Source organism: Panthera tigris, chromosome B1, assembly GCF_018350195.1.
Source record: "Panthera tigris isolate Pti1 chromosome B1, P.tigris_Pti1_mat1.1, whole genome shotgun sequence".
In the NCBI taxonomy this organism is placed as follows: Eukaryota; Metazoa; Chordata; class Mammalia; order Carnivora; family Felidae; genus Panthera; species Panthera tigris.
Window position 1 is genome coordinate 28,579,517 of NC_056663.1, and position 21,569 is coordinate 28,601,085.

The 21,569-nt window shown below is 38.0% G+C and overlaps 1 protein-coding gene across 1 annotated transcript in view; it reads right to left on the reverse strand.

The window, feature by feature from the left end:
* TEX15 (testis expressed 15, meiosis and synapsis associated) overlaps positions 1-237 on the reverse strand; it is a 99,373-nt gene extending 99,136 nt beyond the window's left edge. Inside the window, exon 1 of the mRNA XM_042983141.1 lies at positions 195-237. The gene's annotated coding sequence lies outside the window, so the exon portion shown is untranslated. The remainder of the gene's footprint in view (positions 1-194) is intronic.
* Between the last annotated feature and the right edge of the window lie 21,332 nt (positions 238-21,569).

Here is a 21,569-nt window from a genome sequence, read left to right on the forward strand (position 1 = left end):
GGGCGAAGGACGCGCGAGCGTGGGAAGTAGCTCATCCAAGGGAAGCTAATATTTAGCCAGTAACCTGGCCGGCGGAGGTCCACCTTTGGGCTCAAGTTAAGAATCCCTGAACTTCATGATGATTAACATGCTTTCCCTAATTCACCAAGAACCTTGCCAGCTTCTAAACGGTCGCCACCTCATTCCCCACAAACCTTAGGCAGCCTTCGTTGTCCAGTCAGTTCCTCAGAATCGAACTCTTCACAGCGAAACAAAACTCCTGGCACTTGCTTGCCAAGAAACTTCAGGAACAAGCGGTGCTCGCAGGCACGTGCGCACGCGGAGGCGTCCGTCCGCGGAGGCGGTCGCTTCTGCACGTGCGCATTGGGTGGAGCAAGATGTCCTATTGGGGAAGGCCTGAAGAGCGAGGGGATGGCGGACTGGGTGGACGTGGACTTTGTAGACTAGTTCGGTGTCCCAACGTGAAACGTGTGCTCAGTGCATACTCCGTTTGCACATGATAGGCTCTCAACAAACGTGTGTTGAATGACTACGTGAATGTAATGTGTTTGCTACTGACATCCTTTCGACTCAGATGGAGAGCTGGGTTTTCTTCCATAAACTGAACAGAATGGGCCTTGCTTAAGTAAGCCTCCAGGTATCCTCAGCTCTACTGAAACAGCCATTCCGGTACATTTTTTTTGTTCACTTTATAATTTAAAAATTTTGGAAGGACTTTATATATGTTCCACAGGTAATGGCCAGCTGCCTTTAGCTAGAACTTGAGCCTGGAGGTGGCAAACACATCACAAGTTTGGAGGATCTAAATGATGTCTTTGTAGCATGGCCTCTTAACAGTCCTGATTCAAGGGTTATGTAGATCACAGAATACAGGTACTCCAGTAGAGGAACTTGGATTTAGTTTTGCAGTCCATGCTTGAAGCATCCTGCACGTTCATGGGTAAAGATGTTGGGACAAGGAAGCCAAATGGTACAACATTTCATTTCCCAATAGCCACTTAATTTAAGGCAAATTTTAAATGTATTTTGAAACTGGAATGTAGCATGTCATGAGATAGATATTTTTAAAAAAAAAATCAGTATAGGGGCGCCTGGGTGGCTCAGTCGGTTGAGCGGCCGACTTCGGCTCAGGTCACGATCTCTCACACTCCGTGAGTTCCAGCCCCGCGTGGGGCTCTGAGCTGACAGCTCAGAGCCTGCAGCCCGTTTTGGATTCTGTGTCTCCCTCTCTCTGTGACCCTCCCCCGTTCATGCTCTGTCTCTCTCTGTCTCAAAAATAAATAAACGTTAAAAAAAATTATAAAAAATAAAAATAAAAAAAATCAGTATACAGCAAGGTTTTTGTTCCTTGGATTGAAGGTCTTACCTTAAATTGAAAGGGGAGTTTCAGGGATCTGTGAATACACTAAAGTGATATGAAAATGTTTAAGTTCAGTTTAGTGAGAAAAGGTTCTGTATTTTTATCAGATTCTCAGATGTGTGACACTCCCCAAAGTGGTAAGAACTGCTTTATGTTTATGTGCCTATAAAACATTGGTATTTCAAGAGATTATTTTAAGTTCCAGTTTTGCTCCATTTGTGAAATAAAACTTTATTGCTCTTTTTATACTCTATTTTGACAATAAACAAAAGTTCATAATTGACCTACTTCTCATTTTCTCCTTCATTGACCCTTATCCTTACGTTTGTTTTTATTTTTTTAAGTAATGTCTACACACAAGGAGGGGCTCAAACTCATGACCCTGAGATCAGGCGTTGCAAGCTCTACTGACTGAGACAGCCAGGTGTCTCCCTTATCCTTCCTTTTACACTTAAGAGTTAAGGTACCCAGCAATTGTACTCCTAGGAATTTGCACCCAAGGACATGTGTAAGAATTTCATACCAACACTATTCATAATAGCCAAATATTGGAAACAACCCAAATATCTATCAAATCAAACAGTGGCACATTCATCCACCTTTCATTAGCAGCATCCATCATTTCATTAACAGCAGTGAAAACAATAAACTACAGTTAGATGCAACAACATGAATGAAATACACAATGGTAAGGGAAGGAGGTCAGTCAGAAAATAATACATATTGTGTGTTGCCATTTATATACAGGCCAAAAATAGGCAAAACTAAACTCATTCTAGGGATGCATATTTACATGGTTAAAGTATACAGAAAAGCAAAAAAAGTGTTTCCCAAGAAAGTGTGCTGCAGGATTACAGGTGATTTTTATTTTCTTTTTTGTGCTTTTCTGTAACTTCCAAATTTCTTACAATGGACATATGTCATTAGTAGGGAAGAAAATAGGTGTTATTTTTTAAAGTTGAAGTATAGTTGACATGTATTAGCTTCCAGTGTACAACATACTGATTTGCCAATTTTATGCGTTATGAAATGCTCACCACAGTAAGCATAGTTACCATCTGTCACCATTCAAAGTTATTATAATATTATTGACTACATATCCTGTGCTATACTTTTCATTCTTGTGATTTATTTTATAACCAGAAGTTTATACCTCTTAATCAACTTCAACTATGTAGCTTCTCCCCCCACTTCCCTCCCCTCTGGCAACCACTAGTTTGTTCTCTGTATAGAAAGGTCAAAAGTAAAATGCCATGATGAAACTGAACAGAAGAATTATCTTGTGAGCAACTCTATATAATGATACCAAACCTACAACATCAATTTCTATTTCTTCTATTCCCATTTTTGCTTCCTTTTTGAAATTCTGAAGAAAAAAAATTTACCATTTATTTACCATTATCTAGAAAATTGATTTCTATTTTATTTCGTATCATTTTCTTAGATACACCTGTACTTCATTTACTGTTAACTTCTTAGTTTGGTTAGTTTATTTTCATCTTTTGCATATGAAGAAAACATTGGCTTCATCCTATGGGTTTCTATATTTGGTATTTCCATTATTATTTTCTAAAGAATATGTATTTACATTTTTAATTTGCTCTTCAGGACAAGAGTTATTTTGGAAAAGGCTTTTTATTTATTTATTTTTTATTTATTTTTGAGACAGAGAGACAGAGCATGAACGGGGGAGGGGCAGGGAGAGAGGGAGACACAGCATCGGAAGCAGGCTCCAGGCTCCGAGCCATCAGCCCTGAGCCCGACGCCGGGCTCGAACTCACAGACCGCGAGATCGTGAAGTCGGACGCTTAACCGACTGCGCCACCCAGGCGCCCCGCCTTTTTAATTTCTAAGTGATTTAGATGTTGTTTTTTTCTATTCTTATTTCCCAATTTAATTACAATACAATCAGAAAATGTGATCTGTGCAATTTTGCTTTGGGGAATATATTGGGGGGGGGGTTATGTAGCCTAAAATGTGTGATATTAATAAAGTTTCTATTGCTATTTTCTACAGTGCATAAAATGTAGCATACACATATCTGTCTTACTACTCACATTAGTCAGACTGTCAAAATTGTGATTTTTTTAATCTACTTAATGTTTGTCTTTTAAACTTTCCAAGAAATCAGAGAATCGTGCACCCAGAGAAATATGTTTCAATCAATTTCTCCTTAAATTTATGGCTGTTTTTTCCTCATATATGTAGAACTATATTATTTGGTACATAAAGCTTTATGAGGATTATATTTTCATGTGTATTAGATCTTTTATCAATATAGGATGAATCTCTTTATAACATTTTTAAGTTTTTCTTTTCATTTTTTAAATAATTTATTTATTTTTTTAATTTACATCCAAGTAAGCATATAGTGCAACAATGATTTCAGGAGAGATTCCTTAATGCCCCTTACCCATTTAGCCCATTCCCCTTCCCACAACCCCTCTGGCAACCCTCTGTTTGTTCTCTATATTTGAGAGTCTCTTATGCTTTGTCCCCCTCCCTGTTTTTATATTCTTTTTGCTTCCCTTCCCTTATATTCATCTGTTTTGTATCTTCAATTCTTCATATGAGTGAAATCATATGATATTTGTCTTTCTCTGACTGATTTCACTTAGCATAATACACTCTAGTTCTATCCACGTTGTTGCAAGTGGCAACATTTCATTATTTTTAACTGCCGAGTAATATTCCATTGTGTGTGTGCGTGCGTGCGTGTGTGTATGTGTGTGTGTGTGTGTATACCACATCTTCTTTATCCATTCACCCGTTGATAGACATTTGGGCTCTTTCCATACTTTGGTTCTTGTCAATAGCACTGCTATAAACACTGGGGTGCATGTGCCCCTTCAAATCAGCACATCTGTATCCCTTGCATAAATACCTAGTAGTGCAATTGTTGGGTCATAGGGTAGTTCTATTTTTAATTTTTTGAAGAACCTCCATACTGTTTTCCAGAGTGTCTGGCACCAGTTTGCATTCCACCAGCAGTGCAAAAGGGTTCTTCTTTCTCCACATCCTCACCAACATCTGTTGTTGCCTGAGTTGTTCATATTAGCCATTCTGACAGGTGTGAGGTGGTATCTCATGGTGGTTTTGATTTGTATTTCCCTGATGATGAGTGATGTGAAGCATTTTTTCATGTGTCGGTTGGCCATCCGGATATCTTCTTTAGAGAAGTGTCTATTCATGTCTTTTGCCCATTTCTTCATTGGATTATTTGTCTTTTGGGTGTTGAGTTTGATAAGTTCTTTATAGATTTTGGATACTAACCCTTTATCTGATATATCTTCTCCCATTCCATCAGTTGTCTTTTAGTTTTGCTGATTGTTTCCTTCTCTGTGCAGAAGATTTTTTATTTTGATGGGGTCCCAATAGTTCATTTTTGCTTTGGTTTCCTTTGCCTCTGGAGACGTGTTGAGTAAGAAGTTGCTGAGGCCGAGGTCAAAGAGGTTTTTGCCTGCTTTCTCCTCGAGGCTTTTGATGGTTTCCTATCTTTCATCCATTTTGAGTTTATTTTTGTGTATGGTGTAAGAAAGTGGTCCAGGTTCATTTTTCTGCATGTTGCTGTCCAGTTTTCCCAGCACCACTTGCTGAAGAGACTATCTTTATTCCATTGGATACTCTTTCCTGCTTTGTCAAAGATTAGTTGGCCATATGTTTGTGGGTCCATTTCTGGGTTCTCTCTTCTGTTCCATTGACCTGAGTGTCTGTTTCTGTGCCAGTACCATACTGTCTTGATGATTACAGCTTTGTAATACAGCTTGAAGTCCGGGATTGTGACGCCTCCAGCTTTGGTTTTCTTTTCAAGATTGTTTTAGCTATTCGGGGTCTTTTCTGGTTCCATACAAATTTTAGGATTGTATGTTCTAGCTCTGTGAAGAATGTTGATATTACTTTGATAGATTGCTTAAGTTTTTATTTTAATTCAAGTTAGTTAACAAACAGTATCATATTTTTTTAAGTTTATTTTATTAATTTGGAGAGGAAGGGAGGGGCAGAGAGAGAAGGAGAGAGAGAATCCCAAGCAGGGATTTGTGTCTATTTGTCGTTTGGCAAATGTGTAAATATATATGTAAAATAGATTCCTAACGTTAAAATTGTATTAAAGCATTAAAAAATAAATAAAACAGGGGTGCCTGGATGGCACAATCAGTTAAGCATCTGACTCTTGGTTTCAGCTCAGGTCATGATCTCACAGTTTTGTGAGTTGGAGTCCTGCATCGGGCTCTGTGCAGGCAGCATGGAGCCTGCTTAGGATTCTCTTTCTCTTCCTCTCTCTGCCCCTCCATCATTCATGCACAATAAATAAATAAATAAATAGTAGTGCAAACCCTTTACAGGTATAACTGACATTAATCATCTCATTTTATACTACTTTTCATGCATCTTTGCTGTTTCTTTTATTTCATATCTTTTTTTTAATTTTTATTTTTTTAATGTTTATTTATTTTTGAGACAGAGAGAGACAGAGCATTAATGAGGGAGGGTCAGAGAGAGAGGGAGACACAGAATCTGAAGCAGGCTCCAGTCTCTGAGCTGTCAGCACAGAGCCCGACACGGGGCTCGAACTCACGGACTGTGAGATCATGACCTGAGCCGAAGTCGGCCGCTTAACTGACTGAGCCACCCAGGTGCCCCATCATATCTTTTGATACATGGACTATATTTTCTTGTTTTCCTCTAGTTTTTTGGCAGGTATAAATACCTTTGTTAACTAAGCAATAATAAAACCTATACTCTTTAATGAAATAGTATCAAAAGAAACAGTACCTATTGATTTCCTTAATCATTAGTTAAGGAGGTTAACATAATTTTCATACCAGTTGTTGATATCACCTGGAATTTTAGACCCAGAGTTTATTTGTTAATTAATTTATTATATTTTTGATTTTCAATAATTATTGCTTTCTTCTGTTTTTAATTATAGTTAAAACTGTTATCCAGAATTAATTCTGTATTTTTACATCTTTCAAATGGTTTGAATATTGGTCTTTTAAAACTTAATTTTGGCTGGTAATTGATCGACCCTTTTGCCTGCGGACTGGCTTTCCTGCAATTAGCAATTTTCTTTTTCTATAACAGCATTCATTATAGCATACGTAATATAACAGTTGTTCTTCCTGCTTCTTCAGGAAAACAGATATGCAAATTTTTTTGTTCTTTGTCCTTCATTTTTGTTAGCTTCCTGTTTATCATTTTTCCTTTGTCCCTTTTTTCTGTAATCTGTGAGATCTTTTCAAGTTTGTTCTACTTGTCATGAATTCAGTTTTTGTTTTATTTTTTTAAATTTTCTATTTTGAATCAAAAAAATTTTAATGTATTTATTTTTGAGAGAGAGAGAGAGAGAGAGGAGGGGAGGGGCAGAGACAGAGGGAGACACAGAATCCAAAGCAGGCTCCAGGCTCTGAGCTGTCAGCACACAGCACGATGTGGGGCTCCAACTCATGAACCGTGAGATCATGACCTGAGCTGAAGTCGGACACTTGACCAACTGAGCCACCCAGGCGCACCTTGAATTTTTTATTTTGAAAAGCTGTTTCAAAACTCAGAAATATCTCAAGAACACATGAACTTCTATGTATATTCACCTGGATTCACCAATTATTAACATTTTGATAGATTTGCTTTAATAGGATATCTATCCTTGAATCCATTATCCCCTCTTTCTCTCTCAGTATGTATCATATGTTATTTTTACTATTGCTGAGACACGTGAGAATAATTACATATGTCATGACTTAACTTTCAGCTTCTATCTGCTCAAAGCGAGGAATTTTTCTTATATAACCCATAGTCCAGTGATTAAATTTAGGGAATTGAACCTTGTTACAATACTATTTTCTTACAATATAGCCCATATTCAAAATCCATCATTTATTCCACTCATGCTTAAATACAGGAGCCGATCCGTAACCACACATTACATTTAGTTGTGGTGTCTCTTTGGTTTCCTTAAACCTAGAAATCTTCTCAACTCTGCTTTGTATTTCATGACTTTGATATTTTTGAAGAGTGTAGACCAGTTGTTTTGCAGTGTGTCTCTCTACCTGGGTTTGCTATAATTAGAATCAGGTTATTCATTTTTGGCGGGAACACCACATGCATGATGTTGGTCCTTCTCAATTTATCACACCAGGAAGAACATTATGCCCATTTGTCCTGTTAACTGGTAATTTTAACTTTGATCACTCAAGATAGTGTCCACCAGATTTCTCCACTATAAAGTTACTTTTTCACTTTACAATTAATATGTGATTTGTTAGGAACTATCTTGAGACTGTGTATATTTGCTGTTCCCATCAAACTTTCACTGAATAATTTTAATATCCATTGATTTTTTTTGTCTGAATCAATTTTTATGGTGATTTTCCCAAAGCAAGGATTTTTCTAACTCTGCCATTCTGCACCTAATTCAGTTTCTGTTTCTACCTACTTCCTTTTTATCACAGTCTATTGACTTATTATCTCATCTTTCATCCCTGGGCTTGTCTATATTTTCTGAGTTTTCCAGGTACAAAGAAGATGTTCTCTAAAATTATATCTGTTTCTTCTATCAGTTTTTCTTTTAAATATACACACTCCCTTTGAATCTAAAATCTGACTTGTACCTCCTCCTTCCATATTACACGATCTTTCCTTGGGCTCCATATAGAAACCCTCAGCTATTTCATTTGTAGAAGAATTTCCCCCTCCTTCTACCTATTGACTGTTGTCTTCTGACTTGAACTAAAATCCATAATTCTCATATCCTCTCAAACACCATGCTTTATCTACAAAAGCGAGACTATTCCTGTTTGTTTTGTTAACTACTGTGTCTTCAGACACTATACAGGTAGTAAATGTTCCATTAATATTTATCAAATGAATGAATGGTTTCAATGTATGCATTTGGCGTCCTTGAGGATTGCTTTTATGCCCAGAAAAGATTACTCTAGGGTTCCTTGCTTTTGTAAAATTATTGTGCTATTTATTAAGGTTACACATTTTAAAATTCGTTTCTTCCTTAAGCTTTTAAATCCACCTTGCAAATCCTATTATTTGATTTATAAATGTATTAAGCTATAATAATTACTTTCAAAGGCACTTGCTAAATATTTGGTCCCATTTATAAACTTAGATAATTGAACTTATTTTTTGAATTGCACTTATAAATTTAATGAAGTCAGTGCTCTTTTTCTATGTATTAGTTGTCCAACGAACAAACTTTCCTAAGTATTGAATAATTTTTATAATGCAAAAAAATTAAGCATAAATATAGTGATTCTTGAGATTTTTTTTCATGGTTCCAATACTGTAAGCTTAAAATTTAACCTTAAAATTATAGCCTATATAGATTATTTTAGCTATACAATTTCAACTAAACTCCTAAGATTACTCAGACATATTAAAAAGCCAAAATTTTCTTAAATACTTTTATACTTAATTCTAAATCTTTTGGTTTTGAAAGATGCTTACCTGCAAAAGAAACAATGATAGAAGTATGTTCTATGTAATCTCCGTCTGAAATTCAAACTGTGTGTGTTTTTATCTGTCATCCTCACTCCTAAGGTAAAAATTACAGAATGTCTTGCATAATTTTGTCAGATGAGGTCTAAAACAGGGGTCATACTAGATAATAAACTAAAGTGGAGTATAAATAGTATTTTCTCTATTATCTGATAGTATTTATGCCTACCACTATTATAGTGCAATCACTGATTTTCTTAGAGTCGCCCCCAACTTTCCATGAGCGATTTGAGGGAAGGTACTGTTTTCCCCATATCTATATCCCTGAAACTCAACACAATATTTAAGAAAGTCATATTTGTTAAATGTTAGTAAATGAATTCCAGTTTCAATGAACTTGGGCAAATTGTCATTCCATCCAGTAGAGGGCAGCTATGCACACAGTACTGTGCAGAGCGATCCCTGCATCAGGACTGAGGAAACCAGCCTTCCGTACTTGAAAAATTCTATACTTCCCACTCTCTAATTATAGCAGTGCCGTCACTCCAGCACTCCCACCCCACCCTAGGGCTTGTGCCCATAACACTCAGAATCAAGGTCAGTCAGTCTAAGAGAAAGACTCACACATCCTGCACAATTTTTCTTGTTCTATTGAAAAATCTCAATCAAAATCTTAATCTGTCTTTTCTTTAGAAATGCAGAACTCTCAGGGCGCCTGGGTGCTAAGCTGGCTCATGATCTCACACTCTGTGAGTCTGAGCCCCTCATCGGGCTCTGTGCTGACAGCTCAGAGCCTGGAGCCTGCTTCCGATTCTGTGTCTCCCTCTCTGCCCCTCCCCGCTCACACTCTGTCTCTCTCTGTCTCTCAAAAATAAATAAATGTTAAAAAGAAATTAGAAATGCAGAACTCTCTTACCTGAAAACATTTGGGGGAAAAAAATCCACATAGGCAATCTTTTCTTTTTAAACAATAGTACTTGGGTATATTTATGCAGAATTCTAGATATTGTAGGTATTGTCATCACCCTTTATTACATTAATATAACCTTTAAAGAAATTATTTCCATATGATTTTTTGGTTCATATCATATACTAAACTGCCTATCAGAGAAAAAAATAGAAGCGATCATGTTCATAGTGTGTTCTATTTCTATTATAGCTTTATATAGTATGTAGGGGGGGAAAAAGGATGATTTCTCTTGTTTTTCCAACAAGAAAAGATATACCCACTGAGATGCACCAATTTTATGACATTAAAAAATGTGGTATTCTGGTGGGATTGGAACTCTGTAAAGTTCTGTGCAGAACACAAGTAAATAGTTAACATGTTATCTCACTCACCTTCACAGCTATTCTATGAAATAGGCAGGGGCAGGGTTAGCACAAAGCCAGTGAAATATAAGTTTCAGGGGGTGCCTGGGTGGTTCAGACAGTTAAGTGTTGGGATCTTGATTTCGGCTCAGGTCGTGATTTCACTATTCCTGAGTTGAAGCCCCATGTCAGACTGCACTGACAGTGTGGAGCCTGCTTGGGATCCTCTCTCTTGCTCTCTATCCGCCCCTCTCCTACTTGCTCTCTCTTTCTCAAAACTAAATAAACTTAAAAAAAAAAATGTAAGTTTCAAGATTCTCATTTGCCTGACCCCTCCCAAGATCCTGAAAGAGGCTGCAGCAGTGTCTTTGCATGGCTGTATGTTTTGGTTAAAATTTATAAAATATATTTTAATGGCAATTGGTTAAGACCATGGATTCAACTTCATTTCCCTCTTCCACTTCCCCTCTCCTTTAGGGTGGTGTTCAAAGGGCTGTGGGCAATTTTAGGATGTGACTGTGGGGATCTTGAATTGGGGATACATTTAATTTGAATTTGTGTCATAAATTTTTGTATTTAACAGCCATTTCTGTGTCTAGTGTATATGCTGAGAAGTTGCATCATGATTTAAATGTTTCCAGGGTGCATGGGTGGCTCAGTCAGTTGAGCATCTGACTTTGGCTCAGGTCATGATCCCACAGTTCATGGGTTCGAGCCCCGCATCAGGCTCTGTGCTGACAACCCAGAGGCTCGAGCCTGCTTCAGATTCTGTGTCTTCCCCTCTCTCTGCCCCTCTCCCACTCCCACTCTGTCTCTCTCTTTCTCAAAGATAAATAAACATTAAACAAAATTTTAATAAAAAATTGTGAATAAATGGATAAATAAATAAATAAATGTTTTCTATTGTGCTCAGCACCAATATTTACCAGAATTTCTGTTTGTAGGACACAAACTTGTAATAGAGCTTCAAACAGTAATATATAGGTTTAAATTCACATTATTTCAATATCCCAACTATCAATAATAAAAAAATTATCCAACCAAGCTGGAAGACTACATTATTTTCCTTTTTCTCACTACTGAAAATGGCACTACAACATTTATATCACACAAAGCGGTTTTAAGAGAAAATGAAGACTAAACATGGAGAGAACATATATTAGAGGTGTATCAGGTAGTTAATAAAATATTGTGTTATTTTCCTGAATCTCATGGTGTTGTGGTATTTTCCAACTGCTTACATCTGTGTTTTGTTAATGATATTTTTTTCTTATTCATACCTAATTTTGTGTTCATAATTTTTTATTCTTTTCCTTAAACATGGGCCCTCAAAACCGTATAAGATTCAGGACCTCAAATCCTGGCTTCTATTCTGGAAATAGGAATTATTACCATAATAGGGAAGTAAAACTGAGTTTCAGGAGATTAACAATTTCTCTCAAGTCGCAGACCTTGCAGAGTTCAAATGCAGATCTGTAATCCCAAGGTCAGTTTGAAGATTGGTTTAACTTACCTCTTCTAACTAGCTTGGATTCATTATTTCTAAATCCTGTCTCTTTATGAGCAATGTGGTATATACCTGAAGAATATTTGAATGCACACATTTTCAGATTTCGTCTTAAATTCATATCCAACAGGTTTAAGGTTAAATTTCTTTGTAAAAAATTGAAATAATAAGTGTTAGTGAGGATATGAAGAATTAGAACCCTCATACATATATTCCCTGGTGAGAATGTAAAATGGTGCAGGTGTTGTGGAAAATGGTCTCACAATTCCTCAAAAAGTTAAATATAGGCTTACCATTTGATCTAGGATTTCCACTGCTAGGTACATACCCAAAAGAAGTGAAAACATACATCTAGGTAAAAACTTGTACATAAATGTTCATAGTAGCATTATTCATAATAGCCAAAAAGTAGAAACCCAAATATCCATCAACTAATAAATGCTAAACAAAATGTAGCATATCCATACAATAGAATATTATTCAGACATCAAAAGAAGTGAAGTTCTTTTTATTTTTTTCAGTAGGTTTCACACTCAATGGGAGGACCCAGTGCAGGACCTGAACTCACAGCCTTGAGATTAAGACCTTGAGATCAAAACCCCAGGTGAGATGAAGAGTCTATTGCTTAACTGATTGAGCCATCCAAGCACCCCTAAAAGAAGTGAAGTTCTGACTCATGCTACAACACAGATGAGGCTGGAAAACATCATACTAAGTGAAAGAAACCATAAACAGAAGGTCACATACTGTATGATCTCATTTATATGAAATGTTCAAAATAGACAAATCCATAGAGACAGAAAGTAGATTAGTGGTTGCCAGGAGATATGGGGGAGGGTGAGTGATTATTACTGGATATGGGTTTCTTTTGGGGATGGTGACAAATATTCTGGAATTACCAGCTGGGGCTAGCTGCACAACATAGTAAGTATACTAAAGGCCACTGCAGTGTACAGAATAAAAGGGTAAATTTTAGGGGTGCCTGAGTGGCTCAGTCAGTTGAGCTCCTGACTCTTGATCTTGGCTCAGGTCCTGATACTATGGTAGTAGGATTGAGTCCTGGGTCAGGCTCTGAGCTGAGCATGGAGCCTGCTGAAGATTCTCTCTCCCTCTGCCCGTATCCCCAACTTGTGCTCTCTCTCTCTCTTTTTTAATGTTTATTTATTTTGGGGAGAGACAGAGACAGAACATGAGCAGGGAAGGGGCAGAGAGAGAGGGAGACACAGAATCCGAAGCAAGCTCCAGGCTCTGAGCTGTCAGCACAGAGCCTGATGTGGGGCTGGAACTCATGAACTGTGAGATCATGACCTGAACCAAAGTCAGTGGCTTAACTGACTGAGCCACCCAGGTGCCCCCTTCCTCTGTCTCTCTCTTAATAAATAAATAAATAAATAAATAGGTAAATTTCATGGTGTGTGAATCAATTTAAAAGCAGGCAGAAAAAATTAAATTTCTAGTCATTTCTTATTCTGAGGCATGTTATCCTTTTAAATATAATACCATGGTAAAGTAATACATGAGATTTATTAAAATTTTAGCACGGGATTTCTTTTTTCCCAGCGTTGTTTTTTGGAAAGAGGCCTACTTTCATGGGTGCTGCCAGCTGAGTGATTTTTGTTTTCCAGAGTTCTGATACACATTTTGTTGTATTGATCGATTCTCTAATTCCTAGTCCAACCTATAGGTCACTGGAAATGTATCAGACCTCATATCTACGAAGGAAGAGACTAGAGAAATAAATGTAAATCTACGAGAGGGTAACACATACACTCAGTGATGTATCCTCTCACTGGCTCCTCAGTAAAGCATCACCTAGCTCACCTACAGTACAAAACTCTTCAAGTTAAAGGTGAATATCAAAGATGACCTCACACTGAAATTCTTCAGAAAACAAGTCTCTCACAAAATACCACAGGATATTTTCTCAGGAGTTATTTCTGATCTTCTCCTAAAATGCAGTTTGGTTTGACCAGTCCAGTTTCTCTCACTTGGAGTTTGGATTCTTCCCCCTAAACTCAGAATAAGATATTCAGGTTTTATTTACTCCGAGGCTTTATTCAATGGGTACAAAATGGTGTGCCTCATCCTTTTATCTCCTCAGAATTTTTTTAGTGAGAGTAATAATGACTGTAAGGAAATGTGTGTGTGTGTGTGTGTGTGTGTGTGTGTGTGATATATTCAAATAACATATCAGAAGTCAAACTCTGTATTCTCATCCCACAAAGATCATTGTTAAGACCTTGATATAGGTAAGGCCATGCTAATGTCTATATCTGTATTAGTCGTTCTCAATCCAGGGCATTTTTGCCTTCCAGGGGACATCTTGCAGCTCACTGTGAACTTGAGTTCTTCCTAGAAACCACTGGTGAAAGCTGGGTATGAGGACTCTATTTTGGGCTTCAGGTTTCTTAGTTTATGGTTTCCCCACCAGGCAAAGAACATCCTTTTCTTAAAAAAATATTATTTTATTTTATTTTTTAAAAAAATTTAATATTTATTTGTTTTTAAGAGAGAGAGAGACAGAGTGCAGGTGGGGGAGGAGCAGAGAGAGAGGGAGACACAGAATCCAAAGCAGGCACCAGGCTCTGAGTTGTCAGCAGAGTCCAATGCGGGCCTCAAACTCATGAACTGTGAGATCATGACCTGAGCCAAAGTTGGACACTTAACCAAGTAAGCCACCCAGGCACTCCCCCGAAATTTTTATTTTTAAGTAATCTCTATCCCAATGTGGGGCTCGAACTTACAACCCCGAGATCAAGAGTTTCATGCTCTACCAACTGATCTAGTCAGACAGCCCAAGAACTTCCCTTGATGTATTTTCCATCACTTCAATGAGATTTTGGCAGGTGTGAGAGATAAGCATACTGCTTGGACCATCAAGTTAATATGCAAATTTTAAATACAAAACATATTGTCAAAATCAAGCTTCCAAAATAAAATTTGCACCGGTTCACACTTCTATCAGTAGTAGACAAGTATGCCAGTTTCCCATTCCCATACTAGTTCTGGGCAAAATCGATCCTTTAAATTTTTCTCAGCTTCACAGATTCAAAATATTTTCTTTTTCTTTGATTTGCATTTCTCTGATGGTCTATGAATTTACTATCTTTTTATCTGGGTAATACTATCTTAGCTTCTGTTTCTGCAAATTTTGTTGAATCCCCATTCATTGTTCTACTGAAGTGTTTCTTGATTTTTATTGATCTGAAAGATATACTAATGCTAGATGTATTAAATGTATTTCTGCCATATGTTGCATGTATTTTTCCCAGTTTGTCATTTGCATTTTATTGTTATTTATGGTGTATTTTGCTCTAGAAATTTAAGAATAAGTTTTGTAGTTAAACCTGTCAATGTTTTCCTTCAGTTTCTGATTTTGGTGTACTACTTAGAACATTCCTTTATTTTACCTTCTTTTTTGTTTGTTTGTTTGTTTGTTTGTTTGTGTTTTTTCTAAGTAATCTCTATACTCAACATAGGGCTCAAAATCACAACCCTGAGATCAAAAGTCCCATTCTCTACTGACTGAGCCAGCCAGGTGCCCCCCCTTTTTTTTTTTGTTTCTTGAGATAAATGTATAATGACCCATGTTCTGTACTTATTAATATAACTACTAAACATCATTGAATTTTCCCTGAATAGGATTTTTTTAATGTTTATTTATTTTTGAGAGAGAGAGAGAGAAAGAGAGCATGCACGTGTGCGCTCGTGGTAGAGGGGCAGAGAGAGAGGGAGACACAGAATCCGAAGTGGGCTCCAGGCTCTGAGTTGTCAGCACAGACCCTGATGTAGACATGGAGCTTGAACCCACAAACCACGAGATCATGACCTGAGCCAAAGTCAGATACTTAACTGACTGAACTACCCAGACACTCCTCCCTAAATAGGATTTTAAACTATATTCTAAAAGTTCTGATCACTAGTGTGACATAGTTGTTATATTGTAAATAATCTATAATTTCAGAATTTTTCAGTTTTATTGTGTAATTTCAGTTTTAATTTCTTCTTTACCTAAGAGTTATTTAGAGGTTTCATTTAACATTTCCAAGCAATTGATTTTTTAAAAAGTTTTCTTTTTCTTGATAGCTTCTATTTATTATTTTATTTTGGGCAGAGATTTCTACTTTGTAGAATTTATTATTTTTTTTATTTAAAAAAAATTTTTAATGTTTATTTATTCTTGAGAGAGAGACAGACAGAGCATGAGCAGGGGAAGGGCAGAGAGAGAGGGACACACAGAATCCGAAGCAGGCTCCAGGCTCCGAGCTGTCAGCACAGAGCCAGACTCAGGGCTCGAACTCACAAGCTGTGAGATCATGACCTGAGCCAAAGTCAGACGCCCAACCGGCTGAACCACCCAGGCGCCCCTGTAGAATTTATTATTTATTGACAATATGACCCCTTAATCTCTATGCAATTTCCTTTATTCTAAAATAAGTCATCTTTAACTAGCCTCATGAGATTACTCACACCATCATAATCTCTATTCGTAGTACAGGTCTTTCCCAGTTTCACCTGAACGGTTATAATTTGATTCTTACTGGCTTCTCTCTCTTCAGAATAACTCTTTGTTTACACTTTCTTTCCATTTCTAGAAATGTCTGAAAATTTCTCAGGTATGTAGAAAATGGTCTTTTGAGCATTTGAAGAGTCTTATTATAGGCACAGAGCACAGTTCCACAGGGGATTATGCAGACCCTGAACTAGACCTACGCGGTGGAATAGGCCGTGCAGAACAGATGCGGCATGTCCTGGGAGGTGGGGAGTGAGTCCAGACCAACAGGTAGAACAAAGTTTTTGAGAGATCGGGAAAATCAACAAGATTGATCTCAAGGTAGTCCACAAGCAAGGTAGGGAGTGCTTTAAGAGGCTTGGGGAATAAACAAAGGTGAATTCTGGAGGCAATGGAAATCAGAGATTCACATAAGCAGGGGTGCCAGGGGTGCCTGGCTGGCTCAGTCGATAGAGCATGCCACTCTTGATCTCGGGGTCATGAGTTCGAGCCCCATGTTGGGCACAGACCCTACTTAAAAAAATAGGTAGCCAAAGAGATCAACCACTGGAGTCAACAACTGAGAAGAATTCAGGTCTCCAATCCTAAAAAGACTGTGGACCTGGAAAGGTGACCAAGATTAGAATTAAGCAATGTGCAGCAAGGCAGAAGAATGCCAGTCACTGTAATTCAGGCAAAGTATGAGAAGTGTGAGAGTGTATATGTGATGGTACCAAGTTCAACATTTTTGGGTTCAAACTCCTTCAGTGTCTTCCAAAGATTGGAATTGACCTTAGTGATGAAGTATGTCCTGGTTTACAGTAGGGAGTTGGTGGCGGAAAGGGGAGATATTAGACATAATTTGGCATAGTATACGGAAAACTCAATTCTCTCATCAGCAGTCTCCTTCTATATATGATATTCTACAATGGAACTTTATTTTTTTCAATTTTTTACTGAAATACAATTGGCATATAGCACTGTTTAAGTTTAAGGTGTATATTATAATGAGTTGACTTACATATATTGTGAAATGATTACCACAATAAGTTTAATAAGTATCCATCATTTCATATATATACAAAAAGAAAGAAATAAAATGTTTTTGTTTCCCCTTATGATGAGAAGTCTTAGATTTTATTCTCTTAACTTGCAAATATACCATACAGCAGCGTTAACTGTAATCATATTGTACATTACATCCCCAGCACTAATTTATCTATGTCTGGAATTGTACCTTTAAAAAAATTTTTTTTTGATGTTTATTTATTTTTGACAGAGAGAGAGAGACAGAGCATGAGCAGGGGAGGGGCAGAGAGAGAGGGAGACACAGAATCTGAAGCAGGCTCCAGGCTCTGAGCTGTCAGCACAGAGCCCGACGTGGGGCTCGAACTCACAGACCTTAAGATCGTGACCTGAGCCGAAGTCAGACGCTCAAGTGTCACCCAGGCGCCCCTGGAATTGTACCTTTTGAATACTTTCATCCAAGTCTTCCACCCTCTACCCCTGCCTCTGCTACATCTGATCTTTTTTTCTATGACGTTTCTTTTCTTTTCTTTTTTTTCTCACATTGAAGGATATTTGTGATTTTTTTTTAGCCCAGAAATAAAGAGAATAATGTAGCTCCATGTATCCATTATCCAGATTCAACAATTATCAGTCTCCTGCAATTTTCATTTCATCTCTCTGTTTGTGATACACTGAGGAGTGAAACGCATGAATACAAAGTATCATCCAATTTTTATTTTAAAAGTAACACACACAGAAAGAGAGGGAGTGTGTGTGTATGTGTGTGTGCATTTGTACATGTGTACGTGTGCGTGCGTGTGTGTGTGTGTGTGTGTTTAGTAAGAGATCTAGAAAAAAAACACATCAGACTAGGCGATTATCCCTAGTGGGGAGAATGAGTGAGTGGGGTAACAATAAGGCAGGTGGGTAAGATTTTAATTTTTTACTTTATACTCCTGGGTGTTTTTTTAAATTTAAACAACATTATATATTGCTTTTGCAACTAAAATAAATGGAAAAAAATAGGGGTGCCTGGGTAGCTCAGTAGGATAAGTGTCCAACTTCAGCTCAGGTCATGATTTCACGGTTGGTGGGTTTGAGCCCCGGGTCCGGTTCTGTGCTGACAGCTCAGAGCCTGGAGCCTGCTTTAGATTCTGTGTCTCCCTCTCTCTCTGCCCCTCCCCCACTAATTCTCTCTCTCTCTCTCTCTCTCTCTCTCTGTCTCAAAAATGAATAAAACATTTAAAAATTTTTTTAAAATAAAGGAAAGCATTTTACCTAAAGAGTTTAACAAAATTAACCAACACTATTATTACCATTAACTTCAGAGTTCAAGGGAGAAATTTAGTCCAGCATTTACCTATGGCTTTCATAATATTTTCCTTTTCTGCTGTATCAGATATCAACAATTTATTGAACCAGTTTTAATATATATGCTGCCAGTGTAACTATATGGAGAAAACTGGCAGTATTTCCAGAGAAGAAAAAACTAAGCTACCCAGTGACAGCAAAGGCCTGAACAAAATTAAGACGAAGGCTGGGAGTTGTTAATAATTGATTTGATCAGTGCAGAGTGGGTTGTGACAGGAAGATGAAGAGTGGCCAAATCTTCTGCCTTGCATTTACATTGTTGCGTTTACATGGAATAGGAGGTGAATTCAGGTATTGCTTGCTCTCTGGAGACAGATAAGCGGTTACTCACACAATAAACATTGTATCACAAAGGCAAAGCTGTTACCCTGACAAACACTAATTCTTTGTTGTGTCTCTTCTGTAAACACATGAAATAACTTTCAAGCAAAGGAGTGAGTTGGTGCATAATACTGAGAAAAGCTTGAGGAAGTGCCTTTTAATGGACTGAATTGTGTCCTTCCCACATTCTAGTGAAGTCCTAACTTCCAGTGTGGCTGTATTGGGGATAGAGCCTCTAGGAATGTGTAGTAAAGGTTAAATGAGGTTGTAAGGGTGAGGCCGTAATTTGATAGGACTGGTGTCCTTTTAAGAAAAAGAACAGGGGGCGCCTGGGTGACTCAGTTGAGCGTCCAACTTTGGCTCAGGTCACGATCTTGCCGTTCATGAGTTTGAGCCCCACATGCAGCTCGCTGCTGTCAGTGCAGAATCTGCTTTGGATCCTCTGTCCTCGTAGCTCTCTGCACCTCCCATGCTGGAGTGCGTGCATGCTCATGTGCTCTCTCTCTCTCTCTCTCTCTCTCTCTCTCTCTCAAAAATAAACACTTATTATTAAAAAAATTTTTTTAGGGGCGCCTGGGTGGCTCAGTCGGTTAAGCGTCTGACTTCGGCTCAGGTCACGATCTTGTGGTATGCGAGTTCGAGCCCCGCGTCGGGCTCTGTGCTGACCGCTCAGAGCCTGGAGCCTGTTTCAGATTCTGTGTGTCTCCCTCTCTCTCTGACCCTCCCCCGTTCATTCTCTGTCTCTCTCTGTCTCAAAAATAAATAAACGTTAAAAAAAAAATTAAAAAAAAAATTTTTTAACATTAATTTATTTTTGAGAAAGAGACAGAGAGACAGAGCACAAGCAGGGGAAGGGCAGAGAGAGAGAGGGAGACACAGAATCTGAAGCAGGCTCCAGGCTCTGAGCTGTCAGCACAGAGCCTGATGCGGGGCTCAAACTCAAGAACTGTGAGATCATGACCTGAGCCAAAGTCGGACGCTTAACCGACTGAGCCACCGAGGCACCCCAATAAATAAACATTTAAAAAAAGACAGAAAGAAAAGTAAGAGACACCAGAGATCTCCCTCTGGCTGTGTGTGAAAACACCAAGGAAATGCCATGTGAGGACACAGAGAAAGGCATCTGTCCACAAACCAGGAAAAGAGGCCTCAGCAGAAACCAATCTTGCTGGCACCTTGATCCTTCTGTTGATCTTAAACAACAATATTTCTGTTGTTTAAGCCAACCAGACTGTGATATTCCATTATGGCAGGCCTGGCCGACTTAATATAGTGCCCACCATCTTTTTTCAAGACTCTTTTATGTAAAATACCTAGGAATAAACCTAACCAAAGAGGTAAAAGATCTATATGCTGAAAATTAAAGAACACTCATGAAAGAAATTGAAGAAGACACAAAGAAATGGAAAAACATTCTATGCTCATGTATTACAAGCACAAATATTGTTAAAATGTCTATACTACCCAAAGAAATCTACACATTCAATGCAATCTCTATCATAATAACACCAGCATTCTTCACAGACCTAGAACAAACAATCCTAAAATTTGCATGGAACCAGAAAAGACTCCGAATAGCCAAAGTAATGTTGGAAAAGAAAACCAAAGCTGGAGACATCACAATTCCAGACTTTAAGCTGTATTACAAAGCTGTAATCATCAAGACAGCACGGTAGTGACACAAAAATACACACATGGATCAATGGAATAGAACAGAGAACCCACAAATGGACCCACAAATGTACGGCAAACTAATCTTCGGCAAAGCAGGAAAGAGTATCCAATGCAAAAAAGACAGTCTCTTCAACAAATGATGTTGGGAAAACTGGACAGTGACATGCAGAAGAATAAAACTGGACCACTTTCTTACCCCATACACAAAAATAAACTCAAAGTGGGTGAAAGACCTAAATGTAAGACAGGAAACCATCAAAATCCTGAGGAGAAAACAGGCAACAACCTTTTTGATCTTGGCCACAGCAACTTCTTACTTGACATGTCTCTGGAGGCAAGGGGAATAAAAGCAAAAATGAACTATTGGGCCTCATCAAGATAAGAAGCTTCTGCAGAGCAAAGGAAACAATAAATAAAACTAAAAGGCAACTTATGGAATGGGAGAAGATATTGCAAATGACATATCAGATAAAGGGTTAACATCCAAAATCTATAAAGAATGTATCAAACTCAACACCCAAAGAACAAATAATCCAGTGAAGAAATGGGCAAAAATCACGAGTAGACACTTCTCCAAAGACATCCAGATGGCCAACCGACACACGAAAAGATGCTCAACATCACCCATTATCAGGGAAATACAAATCAAAACCACAATGAGATACCACCTGACGCCTGCCAGAATGGCTAACATTAACAACTCAGGCAACAACAGATGTTGGGGAGGATGCAGAGAAGAGGGTATCTTTTCACTGCTGGTGGGAATGCAAACTGGTGCAGCCACTCTGGAAAACAGTATGGAAGTTCCTCAAAAAATTAAAAATAGAACTACCCTATGACCCAGCAATTGTACTACTAGGTGTTTATTCAAAGGATACAAAAATGCTGATTTGAAGGGGCACACGCACCCCAATGTTTATAGCAGAGCTATCAACAATAGCCAAATTATGGAAAGAGCCCAAATGTCCATCAATTGACAAATGCATAAAGAAGATGTGGCACTTAACACTTAACCCAGGTGCCTCTCAATGGCTGTTTTTAAAGTTAAATTGTGCACATACTACCCCCCAAAGTTC